Here is an 8,521-nt window from a genome sequence, read left to right as displayed (position 1 = left end):
GCGCGGCGACCCCTAAGCTCCGCCCCCACTTTGCACAAACCCCGCCCCACGGCGCGGACCTGCCTATCCTCGCCTCGACCCGCCGGTTGTCCAATGAAGATAAGGGGGCGTGTCCCCGCGTTTAACCCTTGAGAAGCCGGGGGGGCGGGAGCGAGTGTCGTGGGGACGCGGGAGGTGTCCTGTAGGTAGAGAGCAGGAAGCTTTTTGCTGGTAATTAATTAATCATAAATGCGTAAAAATGGGATTTGTTTTGAGGCCCGTGGGCCTGTTTGTGGCAGGGACCACCGTGGTGGGTGCTGCCCCTGATGGTTGTGAGATCAGGAGAAACTTACATGGTTTTGTTGTTATATACGTAATTGATAATAATTTATAATATATGTAATTGATAATAATTTAGCATGATTTATAATAACGTCTAAAATGTAAAATAAATTCTAAATAATGGCAATTAGTAATAACTATAAAATTAATAATTACTTCGCAGATAATATTTTACTATTATTATATGCTATGTACATTAGTATATTAATAGATATTTACCTATGCATAATTATTCATAAATATATGTCTCAGAATTATAAATAATATAAACCAATAATTAATAAATATACTTTCTATTACTACATTATTACAAATACAAAGCTTATTCCATAGCTTGTTGTCAAAAAATAATCACACCTTTTATTTTCTTTGCGTTTATCTTGCTGCAGGTGCCAGCACTGGTGCGAGCGGAGGGGAACACATGGCTGGGAACGGGAGGAAGGTGGGATGATTTAAATTGCTTTGCATGGTGAAGCGTTACGCTGTAGCTGGTACCAGCCTCTCATTTCTGCAGTGCTGACTCGAGCTGTGTGGAAAGAAAGCACATCCAGCTTCAAAAGAAACCACGACAGCTACACAGAGCAAGTCCTTCAAGTAAGGCCTTTGTATCTCAAGAGAAATATCTAAGAATAGCGGATGTTTGAAATGTTCTTGCTTAAATTGCTCCACCTTTCTGTCCTTCATCTGTAAGATGAAGATACTAATATTAAACTTGCCTCAGGAATCTTGTGGAGAAGCAGCTTTATTTGTGAAGCGCCCATTCCAGAAAGAGCAACATAAAAACCCAAGAGAAAAATAACTAAAATATATTTTTACTCAGCACTGGTTCTTAATGGAATGTATTAAATAAAGATCAAGGCATATACAATGAATAACAAGGATTACAAAAACTTTAACGTAACAATTCAATAAGCACCATTCGTCTTGCAAGCATTATTCATCTGCACCAAAGAAGGTTGGGGGTCTTGGGGAAAAAATGGATTAGATCTGCCAGCATTGGAACTAAACTTTTCTATAAATTTGCACCTGAAATTGACTTATTGTAAGCTCTGATTCAAAGGTGACTTGTAGCTGTGGAATTGATGCACTGTGTGATTTCTGTGACTGAAGGATGATATCCAGGATAGTCTGGGGATGCACAAGTGTACTGAACCATTGTAACCTGGACAATTCAGAGTTTGCTGATGTAGACTGGCCTGGAATAATGCTGATTAAGTTTTTTCTTGTCTATTACTCCAGCACTAATGAAGACTTCACGATGCTAAACATCGATCTTGTGAGTTTTCCCAGGAACCTAATGTTATTCTGACATTCTTATAACAGCAACAAGGCTCCTTTAGTTTGCTGTAACTCTCTATTAAGTCTTGAGAGTTTCTTCTTTTTCATCTGATTTTAAATCCTCTCAATCTAGCGAGTGCTACTTAGGCAGGACTGAGCTGGCTCCTTGTAAGACAAAATGGTTCAGGACTTCAGCGTGGCAGAAACATGGGACAGGACAATAGTACGCTTGCTGTTTCCAGCACGTTGAAACTGCCATGTTTGCAGTTGTCACTCCAGTTAATTAATACACATGCAAAGTGCCAAGATATTAATCTTAGCAGTGGCATCCAATCAAGATGATCCCAGTGCAGAATAGAAAAGTAAATTCAACTGCAGCAATGCAGCATAGTATCTCTTTGGAAGGACTGACAGTGCCAAGTGCTAATTAATTTGTTTTATCAGGAAGTAAAAGCCCTTTTCTGACATGGCTGACATAGGACAAAAAGATAATTTTGCTTTAAACTATTTAGAGTTCAAGGTTAAAGATAACAGACAGGTGAAGATTATTGGACAGAAATATCAGAACCATTAGTTACTAGGCAATTGATGCTGTTTTAGTGTCTGCAGTCTGACCATCATGAAATTCTTCAGACAAATGAATTTTAAGAAAGGTACTGAAGAGATCAGTGAAGTAGATCAGTAAATTGTTGCAGGTTTCTCTTACCAAAACAAGAAGCAGCGTGAAAACAAGACAAACCTTGCATGAAAATTCAAGTGAAACATTAATGGCCAATAGTGCTCTTTTCACACTCCATTGATTTCAGCTCTGACTTGAACTCTGTTAAACTTTAAAGTCAGCATAAGTTACAAAGTTACTTGCTCTGAAAGACTTAACACTCTTCAAAACCAATTTTCAAGTGCAGAAAAACCCTAAACTGAAAAGGGCAACTCAGTTTTGGCAAAATGCTTCAAAACTAGATCCAGCCCTCTGAATGCAACGATGTTAAGCCACTAATTGGAGGTACAGCACAGTGTTTTCAGTCTGAGCAGCTGGGAGAAGAGTTTGTCTTTGCTTCTGTTGCAGAAAAGTCCAGCCGAACTCAGGCAGAGGAGGGCAGCAATGTCTCAGACTATCAGCATCACATCTGGCGAGCAAGAGTCACAGTCACGGGGAAAATTCTGTGTTTCATCAACACAGACCTTCTGTGTAGACTTCAAACCAAAGCCATCTGTTTGCCCTGGAAATGAATCTCTGATCCTATCAATTATGTTATTAATCACTACTCTCATATACTGCTTTGCCTGTCTTATTTCCACTATAGTATGCCTGCATACTTTCAGAAATCTTTCAATCTGGAAAATTTTCAATTTCACAGCAGCTTACAAAATGCCCTGAAAGATCTGAGATCATGTACTTCAAAGTTGTTTCTTATATCATTCAGCCTTTAAAAGCAACACATAATTGCAGAGAACCTCACAAAATTCAGGTGAGAGGCACACCATGAGGTGCACTACTTAAGAGTAGCACTGGTCCCTGGATTCCAGTCTCCTCAGTTGCTGGCACCTGAACATATGATCCCCCCAAGGCCCCCTCTACTTTCCACACTTGTTCCTCCCTTTCCTCGCTTTTGATTCCTCCCCTAAACATTCCATAAGTCCCATGCAATGCTAAAATGCCCATCCCCTGCATCCCATGAAGTGCAGCACATCCCCAAGGCAGTAACACCCATTGTCCTGGAGGGATTCTCCAAGACTCACCTTGAGGAGTTTCACTCCTGGACCCTCGGGCTGATGGCTCATCTGGAAGTGCCCTGGGAAAGGCCCGGAGAGGGTGTTTGCTCCTCTGGAGTCTGTAACTTGGGTTGTCACCCTGCCAGGTTAGGCATGGACCTGCTGGGAAGCAGCATTGCAGAGAAGGACCAGGGGTTGACCATGAGCCAGCAATGTGCCCGGGTGGCCACAACGGTCAATGGTACCTGGGGTGCATTAGGAAAAGTGTGACCAGCAGGTCGAGGGAGGTTGTTCCTCCCCTCTACTCTGCCCTGGTGAGGCTGCATCTGGAGTTCTGTGTCCAATTCTGGGCTTCCCAGTTTAAGAGCAACAATGAATTATTAGAGGGAGTCCAGTGGTGGGCTACAAAGATGCTGAGGGGTCTGGAGTATCTGTCTTATGAGGAGAGACTGAGAGAACTGGAGCTGTTCAGCCTGGAGAAGAGAAGCTGAGAGGGGATCTCATCAATGTTTATAAATATCTCAAGGTGGGTGTCAAGAGGATGGACCAGACTCTTTTCAGTGGTGCCCAACGACAGGATGAGGGGTAATGGGCACAGACTGAAGCACAGGAGGTTCCAACTGAGTATGAGGAGAAATGTCTTTACTTTGGGGGTGCCAGAGCCCTGGAACAGGCTGCCCAGAGAGGTTGTGGAGTCTCCTTCTCTGGAGACATTCAAACCCACCTGGACACATTCCTGTGTGATCTGCTCTGGTGAAGCTGCTTTAGCAGGTGGGTTGGACTGGATGATCTCCAGAGGTCCCTTTCCGCCCCTAACCAGCCTGTGATTCTGTCCATTGTGCCCTTGTGCTCTTCTGGGCTCATGGAGATGGGTCTTTGATGAGCTGATGGCGCCGGTGATGAGTAGCTGGGCAGGGTATTGCTTGGTCTTCCCCACAATTGTCTCTCTGTGGGCATGTACATGAGCTTTTACCACATAACCTAACAATATGTACCAAATGACATGTTTCTAGCACCTAAAACTGAGAGCTTTGGGAAAAAAAGTCATTTACAGCAAATGCAGTAGGGATACCAGCCTATTGGTATGAGACTGGCTTCTTGGCTTGTGTTAAAACATGAGTGTGGAGAAACAAATGCATCTGAAATGAACTTGCAACTCTGGTTTACCAAGATATTATTTACTAATTACAGCATAAGTGTTGCAAATTGCAACAAATAGCCTTGCTTAGACCCACTACTGTGTTATTGTCAGCACTTGAAACTCATGAAATTCATTGAATATTTCTGCCTGCCTGCACTGCAGTTAAGTTTTGCAACTAAAACTCGTGTGTCTGCTCAGCAGTTGGCAAAATTTGATTCGCCGTAATTCAGTCTGCGTGAGTCAGTGCCGCCTTCCTTCACAACACATTCTGGCCTGTCTGGAAATCTGCTTTCTTTATGGTTACACAGATGTTCAATAGACCTCAGAATCATTTCAGTGCGGTAGGCAAAGAAGCCTTTGCCACTCTTTGGACAAATACAGACCAGCTCTCCATGCCCTACAAAATAGTATCTGTGCTTGGCATAGAACAAAGTTGGGACATGGATATTGTATTTTATTGTATTGTATTTTATTAAGTAACAGAAAATCCCACAAATTAATACAGTAGCACGTACTATTTGTTGTTTTAAAAACTGTTCGGGTTTCTGGTTCAGAATCCAAAACAGCATCTCTAGAAGTGTCTTTTTGATGCAGCGTGTGCTTTGTGCCTTCTATACCTTTTGATAAATTATTACACCAGCAATAACCACTCCTGTTGTGTGAGGTGTGGAAAGTAAATATTAATTTGTCCTTTTGTTTATCCCATTGTGTTTCGTGCCTCCACATTTAGATAAAAACCTAGGCTAAAGACAGTATCTAGCATTTGCTCAAAAGGAAGAAAACAGTTGAATACTGATGCAAAAATGAAACCTGGCAGGAGCTCATTGTTTCTGTATTAACAGAGGGGAAAAAGAGGAGGTGCAAAAGGAAATTTATCATGAATAATAGAGTTGAATCGAATACAGGGGTCAGAGCTGTCAATCATCAAGCAGGTGTGGCCGTTTCTAATTATTTTTTTATAGCTGGGACAACAAGCTGGACTCTCCAGATGAGGAAATGCCTCTCATTAGCAAGCAAAATTAAACAGGACACCACATGATGAACCTGTGCAGATTGCTATGCTGCAATTACTTTTTGACCATTCAGAAATAGTTGTTGCTTTACTTTACATTCCTTGATCCCTGATCAGTATCTGTCCACGAAACGTAGCTTATTCTTGGTAGTAACTGATTTCTGATGTTCATTTATGTTCTGGCTTAACTTTGTATGTTTTAAACATACAGTTGCAGAAACATATCTGTCAACAAGCTTAAGACACTGCCTGGTCAGAGGGCTCGGACAGGGAGAATAAAGCATTCACTTCTGGTGTTTTTTCCTGCAGCACAGCAGAGAAAATAAGCAATATTATGGAGTAAACCAAGAGCAAGGAAGAAGTCCTAGTACCTACTGGCGCTCCGTTCAGGCTAAGCAACCTTACTTGCCATCTCCTTGGCTATCAGTGGAGATCTTCCCTTGCTCCTCTAGAGACAGTAAAATTGCCTGTAACAGGAAATTGAGGACAGATAATGATTAAAAAGTAAAACTTTAATGTGAAAGTTGAGTTGCTTTTATCATTTCTATTTCCTCCATCTTCATTATATCTCGTTAGGTTTTGCTGTTGTGTGTTGGCTTTTGGTTCGGATATGCCAAGGACATGCAGGATAGTAAAGGATGACATAATAATAATAGATGAGACACTGCTTAGAGTAAATCCTGCTTCTTTTCTGCTTCTCCCTCACCTTTCATCTTAGTTGGTCACTTCTGAGCAGCTGCTGTGCTGCAGCCCTGTCCCTTTGTCTGGAACAAGTCTCCATGCTATCGTACCATCAATTTCTTCTCCTTTCAGCTGCCTTTTCTATTACTCATTAGTTATTATTAAGTAATTTCCCTTACCTTACTGGCCTTCTGAGACAAACAAATTCATTCCTGGAGTTTTAAGTTGCTTTGCCACCGTCTACCCCTTGCTAGAAGGTTCCAACTGCCACCAGAAGCAACTTCCATTTCACCTAGTACTTGCCATCAGCCCCCAAAACCGCATGTTGGAGCCTGCAAAAAACACTGTCCCAAAACCCAGATTCCCAAAGGCAGAATCTGCAACAGTGTCTTTATAAACTCCTTCATAAAAGTTTTTCCTTTGAATATACTTTAAATAGCAGTCAAACTCTGAATGGAAACAAATTTCATTCTAGCAAACCAGAGGACAAAATTCTTCATTTTAAAGAAATTATAATGTGGTTACTAGTTAAGAACAAAACAAAAAATTAATACAAACTAGATGTAGTACTACTTTATGCCTCAGACATGGCTGAAAAAACAGCTCTGTATGAGTCTTCTCAGGTTGGGTAAGAGTTCAGCTTCACTTTAAGGGTGCATTTTTTATAGTTCACGCTAAACTTTGGATGTCTACACTCTCCAGTTACAATGAAGGGTGACTGAGGGCCTGCTGCATTCAAATGTGTCTTCACAGCAGCCTGTGAGTCCTGCTCCTCTTGCTGCTAATTAATTAATCTTATAGATGTTCTAATACCTCTGTTTAGCTCTGGGTTTTTTTTGTGGTAATGCAGATGAAACAACATTCAGCTTGTCTAGAATAAGAATACATAAAGCTTTGATATGCTAATTACTTACTCAGGGTTTTCTCTCTAGGGAGTCAGCTGAATTTTGGATTCTCTCTGACTTCTGCCTTCCCAGGCAACAAAGCTCACTGTATTGCAGCTTCTCCTGGCTTCAGTTTTGTACAAGAGGAGGTATTGGCCAACATCTGTGGTTATCTCAAAACGAGCAACATTGCTGTTTGTCTATAGGCATCTCACATAACATTAATAACACAGATGGGTCCTTCCCATACGTCATATTTACAGAACCAAGTATCCCAATGTTGTTTATATACTTCTTGCTTTGTGCACTTTGTCACCTGAAAAGCAATGGTTGAGAGCTATGTTTGGTTGTTGTTCTTTTTAGTAAGTTTAATAACTTACCTTCAGATGGCAGTATGTTTTCAGGTGGGGTAGAGAAGTAATTAGGGATATTTTCAATATCATATAAGAAGTCTCATTCCCAGTCTTGAAGAAGGCAAAATATCAAAATATGTACTTGATAGTTGTAAACATTGTTAGGGTACAAAATTTGCACGCTGTGTTCTAGGGTCAGTGTTCAAAGCTAAGATGTTAGAGCTTCCAGGTGTCTCCCTGGTTTCTGCTGGATTTCGCAACAGAAGCAGTGGAGGCAGCAGAGCAGGTAATAGGACTCACTAAAGGCCATATTCTAACCTAGCCATAGGCTTAAGTAGTTGCGGAACTGTAAATAAAATTAAAATGAACTATATATACATTAAAATTCACCCCCCGTATGATTAATCTTCTGTTCCATCATGCACACAAAACACATGCCTGCCCACATATCCAGCACCTGGTGCTGCTTCCCACATCTCTCCCTGGTTTTCTGTGTGGCCTTTTGTCCAGTGGGACGTATGTCACACAGGACAGGGCCCAACACCTGGCGGTAACATTCATTATAGAAGAAAAGAGCTGGGAGGTTCCTTGAGAAGACACCTCATTCAATGTTCAAGGCAGGATCAACTATATTTACTGCACTTCTCACAGGTATCTGTCTAACCTGTTCTTAGAGACTTTTGTTGATAGATTTTTCCACTGCCCTTCCTAATGCTTTACTACTATAATCAGTAGCCTGATCTTTTGCTTCCTATGAGAAGAAACATGTTTATTTGGTTTATTGTTATCTTAATCCTCTCAACAACAGCCTTTCTGAACTTGCAGACTGTTATGTCTGATACAAGCACTTACCTTCAATCCAAAGCAGGCTGCAGGTGTTACCTACTCAACAAAGTCATTAGAACTATAATATGTACTAAACAGATTAAAGGCTGTATTTGAAGAGACATTAGAAAGTAATTAAAATGAAAAATTGTCAGATGAGAGGCTTTTTAACTGGACTCCGAATGAGTCTATTCTGGCTGTTATCTCACTTATTTGGAATTTCATTGCTCATGAAATCTGCATATCACTTCAAAACAGCCAAAGCCACTTGGGCTGGTGGCTACTGAGTGATTTAGATCCCAAAGTCAGCAAG

Source organism: Patagioenas fasciata, chromosome 3 (genome assembly GCF_037038585.1).
Source record: "Patagioenas fasciata isolate bPatFas1 chromosome 3, bPatFas1.hap1, whole genome shotgun sequence".
In the NCBI taxonomy this organism is placed as follows: Eukaryota; Metazoa; Chordata; class Aves; order Columbiformes; family Columbidae; genus Patagioenas; species Patagioenas fasciata.
Note: the sequence above shows the minus strand (reverse complement) of the source record.